At 40.3% G+C, this 6,770-nt stretch overlaps 1 protein-coding gene across 3 annotated transcripts in view; it reads right to left on the bottom strand.

Moving 5' to 3' along the window:
* NALCN (sodium leak channel, non-selective) overlaps positions 1-6,770 on the bottom strand; it is a 363,914-nt gene that overhangs the window by 40,943 nt on the left and 316,201 nt on the right. The window lies entirely within an intron of this gene.

Genomic DNA, 6,770 nt, shown 5'->3' with positions numbered 1-6,770 from the left:
AAAGTGTTTCCAAGAAAATAGTAAGTCAAAGGATAGAATGAAAGGCTACTTATGACCTTATGGTTGATGACGAAACAACAAATGACTGTGTCTTACATATGAATTCCTGTGCTGTATCGTTCCTCCTTTAGTAAGGCTGCAAATGAAGTTTCAATATGAGGGAGGCCTGAGGGGACTCCAAGTGATCTGATGACACGCTTACTGCCATTAGAAAACCATGCTGAAAGTAGTGTAAAAAGAAAAAAGTAAAGAACAATTGAACAAGTGAAGGAATAGTGTTACTGTTTGTCTTCCTCCAAAATTCATACGTTGAAATTCTCACCCCTGAGAAGATGGTGTCAGGAGGTGGGGCCTTTGGGAGGGGATGAAGTCATGAAGGTGGAGTCTCATACATGGGGTTTGCCTTGTTATACAGAAAGGAAGAGACCCAGGAGCTCTCCCTCTCTCTCTCTGCCATGTAAGGACTCAGCAAGAAGGTGGCCATCTGCACACCAGGAAGGGGGGTAGGGGATTGGGGGTGCCAAAAATGTAAACACGTTTTAAAAGATATTATCTATGTATTACCTTTCAAAGTTGAATTGAGTTACAATAGCAATGTGTAGTATGACGTTCGCTCAACCGTGCTTCCATCAGTTTCTTTGACTGTCCTGTCTGTCACATGGTGATGCTAGCATTCATTTGATTAGCACCATCTTTTGTGCAAACATCATATTTAAAATGCATATACATGGTTTTTTTGGCACCCCCGGTAGTAACAAAGACTTGGGAGAAGGGCAGGTGAAAATTGTTGTGGAAAATATTAGTAAGTGGGCAGTGCCTGAATAGACATTTCTCCAAGAAAGATATGCAAATTGCTAATAAGCACATGGAAAGATGCTCAACATCATTAGCCATCACAGAAATGCAAATCAAAACCACAGTAGGATATTCCAACACCCACTATGAAGGCTACAATAAAAAAATCAAATATCAACAAGAGTTGACAAGGAGGTGGAAAAATCAAAATCTTCATATTGGAACCCTTATACACTGCTGGTGGAAATGTAGAATGGTGCAGCTTCTCTGGGAAACAGTCTGGCAGTACTTTAAATGACTAAACACAGAGTTACCATATGCCCCAGCAATTTCACTCCTAGATGGCTACCTAAGATAAATGGAAATGTATGTCCAAACAAACACTCATACATTAATGTTTGCAAAAATGTTATTCATACTAGTCAAAAGGTGGAAACAACCCAAATGCCCATCCTTGGATGAATAGATAAAATGTAGTCTATCCATACAAAGGTGCAGTATTCAGTCATAAAAGGGATAAGGTATATACATGCAACTACATGATGACCCTTGAAAATATTATGCTAATTGAAGAACATCGGTCACAAAAGGCCGCATATTATATGATTCCATTCATATGAAAGTCCAGAACAGGGAACCTATAGAGACAAAAGTGGGTGAGGGGTTTAGGGCTGGAGGTGGAGGTTGGCTAAAAGGATTGGGGTAACAGTTAAAAAGATACAGGGCTTATTTTTGAGGAGATGCAAATGTTCCAGAAGTGGCTGTTACGATGGCTATACAACTCTGTGAATATGCTAAAACACACTGTGTTGTACACATGAAGTGAGTGAATTGTATGGTATGTGAATTATATCTCAAAAAGCTGTTAGAAAAGATTTAAAAGTTAAACATCAGGAAGACGTTTTTGACTAATTTTTCTATTCTCCCTTCAGATATCTTTATTTCTTTGGCTAAGATTGTCATATTTTGAGCTTAAACCACTTTTCTGGGTTTGAAGTGTATAAGGTAAAAGTTTTAATCACCAACTGAATGAATATTTCAACAGAAATTCGATTTTAATCTATCTGAATCTTTGACCTTAAACCGTGTCTCCTCCTGCTTCCTCCCTTTCTGTCCCTGGACCAGCATCCTGACTGTCATCCGGGGTCAAGAGCTCAGAATTGTCTGAGATCTCCTCATCCTTCATGGCCTGTCTCCCTTCTTATCTCAGTTTAATTAATGCTAACATCACCTCTTTCTAGAAATATTTCTAGAAATATTTAAAATAAGGACAGTTTTAAAAAGAATACTTTTGATTTATAAAGCATACATAAACAAAAGCAAGGAAACATCTATAATTACCCACGGACACACAAAATTAACATTTTTGAGTATATCTTTCCAGTCTTTTTTCCTATACATATATGAGTTTACAAACTATTTATCTTTACATGGCAACATTTTTCAGTTAAAAATACATTGTGATGATCTTTTCATAACCATGCTTATTCATCTACATCATTATTTGAAAGGTTGTGCTGTGGTGTATTGTATAGAGATCCCACAGTGTATCTGGCCTTACTATCTTTTCCGATTTGTCTTTCTGAGCTTGCCTGAGCCCACCTTTGATTGGGGCAGCCTGGTATTCCTGTTAAAAGTCAGGTTACCTAGACATAAGCTCTAGCTTTCCCACTTGAGTGACCTTGGACAAATTATTTAATCCTCTTACACCTGTTTTCTTCAGGCTGGGGTGCAGTGGCATGCTCAAGACCACCCCAACATTGACCTGCTGGGTTCCAGTGATCCTTACGCCTCAGTCTTCTAAGTAGCCGGAACTACTGGTGCTTGCTACCACACCCAGCTAATTTTTTTATTTATTGTAGAGAAGAGGTCTCGCCAAATTGCCCAGGCTGTTCTTGAACCCGTGGGCTCAGGCAATCCCTTCACCTCAGCTTCCCCAAGTGCTGGGATTACAGGCTTGAGCCATCGCGCTGGGCCAGTGCTTTGTTCTTTACAAGTACTAAGAAGTATCTTATTCCTCCTCTTACAAACCTTTAGGCATTCTCACTACTCATCAATGAAATTCCAAACAGGAGCTTAAGGATCTCTCCTTGACTTAAATTTGTGGCTTTGTTTTTTTTTTGCTTGTTTGGATTTTTTTTTTTCTTTCTCCTACATGGGAGGTAATGAAGCTTAACGCTGACTCTCTGAGATTGGGTGAAGTTCTTTACATAAGTAAACTGATCTCATCTTCATATCACCGTGTGTGAGAAGTGTTACAGAGAAAAAAATAGATTCAGAGGGATTAAATGACCAGAACAAGACAAGCCATCACATCTTCTAAAGTAGGATTCTAATCTCAGAAGTTATTCCAGAATAATAGACACTGGGAACTCCAAAAGGTAGGAGGGAGGCGACAGGGGCATGAAGGAAGAAATACCACCTGTCCAGTGCAATGAACACTATTTAGGTGATGGGTGCACTACAAGCCCAGACTTCACCAGTCTGCAATATATCCACGCAACACAACTGCAATTGTACCCCTTCCATTCACAAAAATGAAATAAGTGGCCAGGCTTGGTGGCTCAAGCCCATAATCCCAGCACTTTGGGAGGCGGAGGCGAGAGGATTGCCTGGGTTCAGGGGTTTGAGACCAGCCTGGGCAACTTGGTGAGACCTCGTCTCTACAATAAATCAAAAAATAAGCCAGGCTTGGTAGCGCATGCCTGCAGTTCCAGTTACTTGGAAGGCTGAGGCAGAAAGATCACCGGAGCCCAGCAGGTCGAGGCTGCGGTGGTTGTGAGTGTGCTACCTGCACTCCAGCCTGGGTGATGGAGTAAGACTGACTCAAAATAAAGAAATAAATAAATGGAAATAAATAAATAAATAAGGTGAATCATGCTGTTTATTTTGTTTCTTATATACTTAACACCTTTGGGGAAAAGTGGCATAATGCTTGGTCTGTGCTTCTGTAAAATAATGGCAAAGGTACTGACATGCTCCCTTCTAATGAGGGGTATTATTTTTTAAAATGATTACTCGCAAAACTATTTTAATTATCATTATTATTATTATTTTGAGTTGGAGTCTCACTCTGTCGCCCAGACTGGAGTGCAGTGGCCGCTCCCGGCCACCACAGCCTAGACCTGCTGGGCTCCGGCGATCCTTCCGCCTCAGCCTTCCGAGCAGCCGGAATTACAGGCATGTGCTACCATGCCCGGCTCATTTTTTTTACTTATTGTAGAGATGAGGTCTCGCCAAGTTGCCCAGGCGGGTCTCGAACCCGTGGGCTCAGGCCATCCACTCACCTCAGCCTCCCAAAGGCGCGGGATTACAGGCTGAGCCACCGAGCCTGGCTACTATTTTAATTACTAAATTTGCTAAAGAATTTAATAAAAGGTTGGCAGTTAAGAAAAAAACAGAAGCAACTGTGATTCCAAAGCCCACGTTCATCCCTCACCTCATCCCTGCCTCTGCACTGTGACTCCCTTTTGCACGCTTGGCTTGGTGTCTTTCCCATGTTGCTCGCTCTGCGTGTATGTGTGTGTGGGGGGTGCGAGGGGAGTCCTTTCCTGTTCATCCATAGCCTTTCTCCTCCTTGAAGTCTTCCCAGCACAGTACTCCCAGCTGGAAGCATGGTTTCCTATCCTGAAATCGGATTGTCATTATTTTTGTCTCTTATATGCTCGTTTAACTGCTGGTTTTATATTACGGTTGCACAAACATAAGACATATGTTCTGATTGGACAGAAAATGCTGCCACACAGAGGCAGTGACCTACTTATTTTCCAGTTCTCATTTCATTTTACCTGTCATGGAACCTTGGACATAAACGTTATGTAATGACCATTTGTGAGAAGACATCGTCAGAGTTTGTTTACAGGGCTTTGGTGACAACAATGTGGCTCCATACATCTATACTTATCTAAAGATGTCTGCTGTCAAGTGTTAAGTGAAGGAGGAAAGGAACAGAGAGGGGAAGTGCTCTGCTCAATACAAGAAAACAATGTATTCTCCTAACAGGAAGCTGTGGCCTCAGAAACACAAGATTCATTGCCTTTATGCATGAGCTGTGTCATTTTAAACCTTAGTATATTTAGTTTCTCCCATTCCTTGGATTTATCTCTTCCTTTAGAGAGGCTGAAGCTCTGAGGTAGAACTGATGTCTTCTTCATTCACATGGCTTTCTTGGCCTTGGCCTCACATTGGGATTAGAAAAGATAAAGAGATCACTTCTCCACTATGCCAGTTTCTTTTCCATTATTCTGCTTGGTGCTGATGCTGTCTGCAATGGCTAAGTCTCCTTAGGCTTTCTGTAGGAGCCTCCCAGGGATCTCATTGCTCTAGGAAGGAAGCTAAGTGCATCATGAAATGTGTCTGTGTTCATCAGCCTTCTGCTCTCCAGCCTCCATACGATCTTCCATCTTCAGCGGGGATAGGGTATGAAAAGATAATGTGAAATCATCACCCTCTTTGGCCATTATTAATATACTGAGCCATCTCAGATTCCTAGTAGGTTTTATCCTGAAATGTTGTTATTATCTTTCTGGTCTCTATTCAGTGTGGATCTAAAATAACTCCTCTTTCAGTACTTAAGTTCGTGGACTGATCAGCTCTTACTATTTCATCAGCTGATTTGGTGTGTCGTGACCTTCAGACTGCGTTCCTTGTTACACCTTCTCAGGTTTGTTGAAGTTCCTGGGATGTCTCTCCTCGTCTGGCACTTTTTGGAATTCTCATTATTAATATAATTTATAATGTATCTTAACTTGACAAAAAGGTTATCTATATTTTATAACAGTTAGAGAATGAATATTTTTTATAATTTTAAATCTGTATTAGCTAGCCATATTTACCAGAAATATGTACTGTGTAGTTCAGCTCTACTAGGCCTTTTGGAGACCCAGTCCCCAACCCTCTACAATATGCCCATGTAACAAATATGCATGCTTACTCCCCGAATCCAAAATAAAAAATCAAAAAGGATAAAATAAAAATAATGAAATGTATATATTGCATCTTGGGTAAGTCAGACAGCTGTCCTCTAACTTACGACTCAGGGACTCACGTTCCTTCTGTTCTCTGTCTCTGCCCCTTGCCATATCTTCAGAGCCTTTCCAATTCACTGACAGATAAGAACAGAAATCCACCTCTAGCAGAGAGGGCTTAATTCCATTTTAATGGAATTAAGGCATTATTTTATTTGGATGAGAGAGAAAATACTTTTTCTAGTTTATAGAACAGCAGTGCTTAGTTTTCTTTCTTAATCTAGTTGTAACATAGAGAAGTGTTGGGAGCCAACATCTATAGCTACATGGCTGAGGCCTGTAAAGGCCATCTGGAAGATCGCCTCTGACATAGGATATCAGTTATACCTATAATATTGGCGTGTGATTAGTGACCAGTGTGCATACATGGCAGTAAAACTTATAAGTAAATTTCAATACACCTGATGGAAAGTGCATAGCAGAATTACTTCTCTCTGTCTTTCTAAGTTTTACTTCTTTCTAGATATTTTTTTAACTTCTATTTCCTGGTAGACTGGGTAGTCCGCTCTTGTTCCCGAAAGCTGTTTCCCCTAGGGCTAAGATTAGAAACTAAATTACCATGATAGTTTTGTCACCCTGCCCCTAGCCAGGCAGAACATTTTCTTTTGTTTCGTTAATTACCGAAACTCTGTCTGCTTCAGCCCATGGCCGCCATCTTGGCAACCCTGCATTTCCTTGTTCAAGAGTGTGACAGCTACTATTTGATTTTTAGAGTAGACTTGTTAGGATAAAATATATACATATACACTCATAGCTGCGTAAATCTATGCTTGCTGTTTTGTTTCCTTTTGCTACATTATTCAAGTGTAATAGTTACTATACGATTTATAAAAGAATTAACGATAAGGTATTAGCTTAATAGGATATAGCATGGTATTAAAGTCCAATAACTAGAAATTAAAGTTTTAGACATATGAAACATATGAATTATAGTAAAGTTTTGTAGTT

Source organism: Carlito syrichta, unplaced genomic scaffold (genome assembly GCF_000164805.1).
Source record: "Carlito syrichta isolate Samal-C Ts95f unplaced genomic scaffold, Tarsius_syrichta-2.0.1 Scaffold126448, whole genome shotgun sequence".
NCBI lineage: Eukaryota > Metazoa > Chordata > Mammalia > Primates > Tarsiidae > Carlito > Carlito syrichta.
Note: the sequence above shows the minus strand (reverse complement) of the source record. Positions and strands in the feature narration are given on the sequence as shown.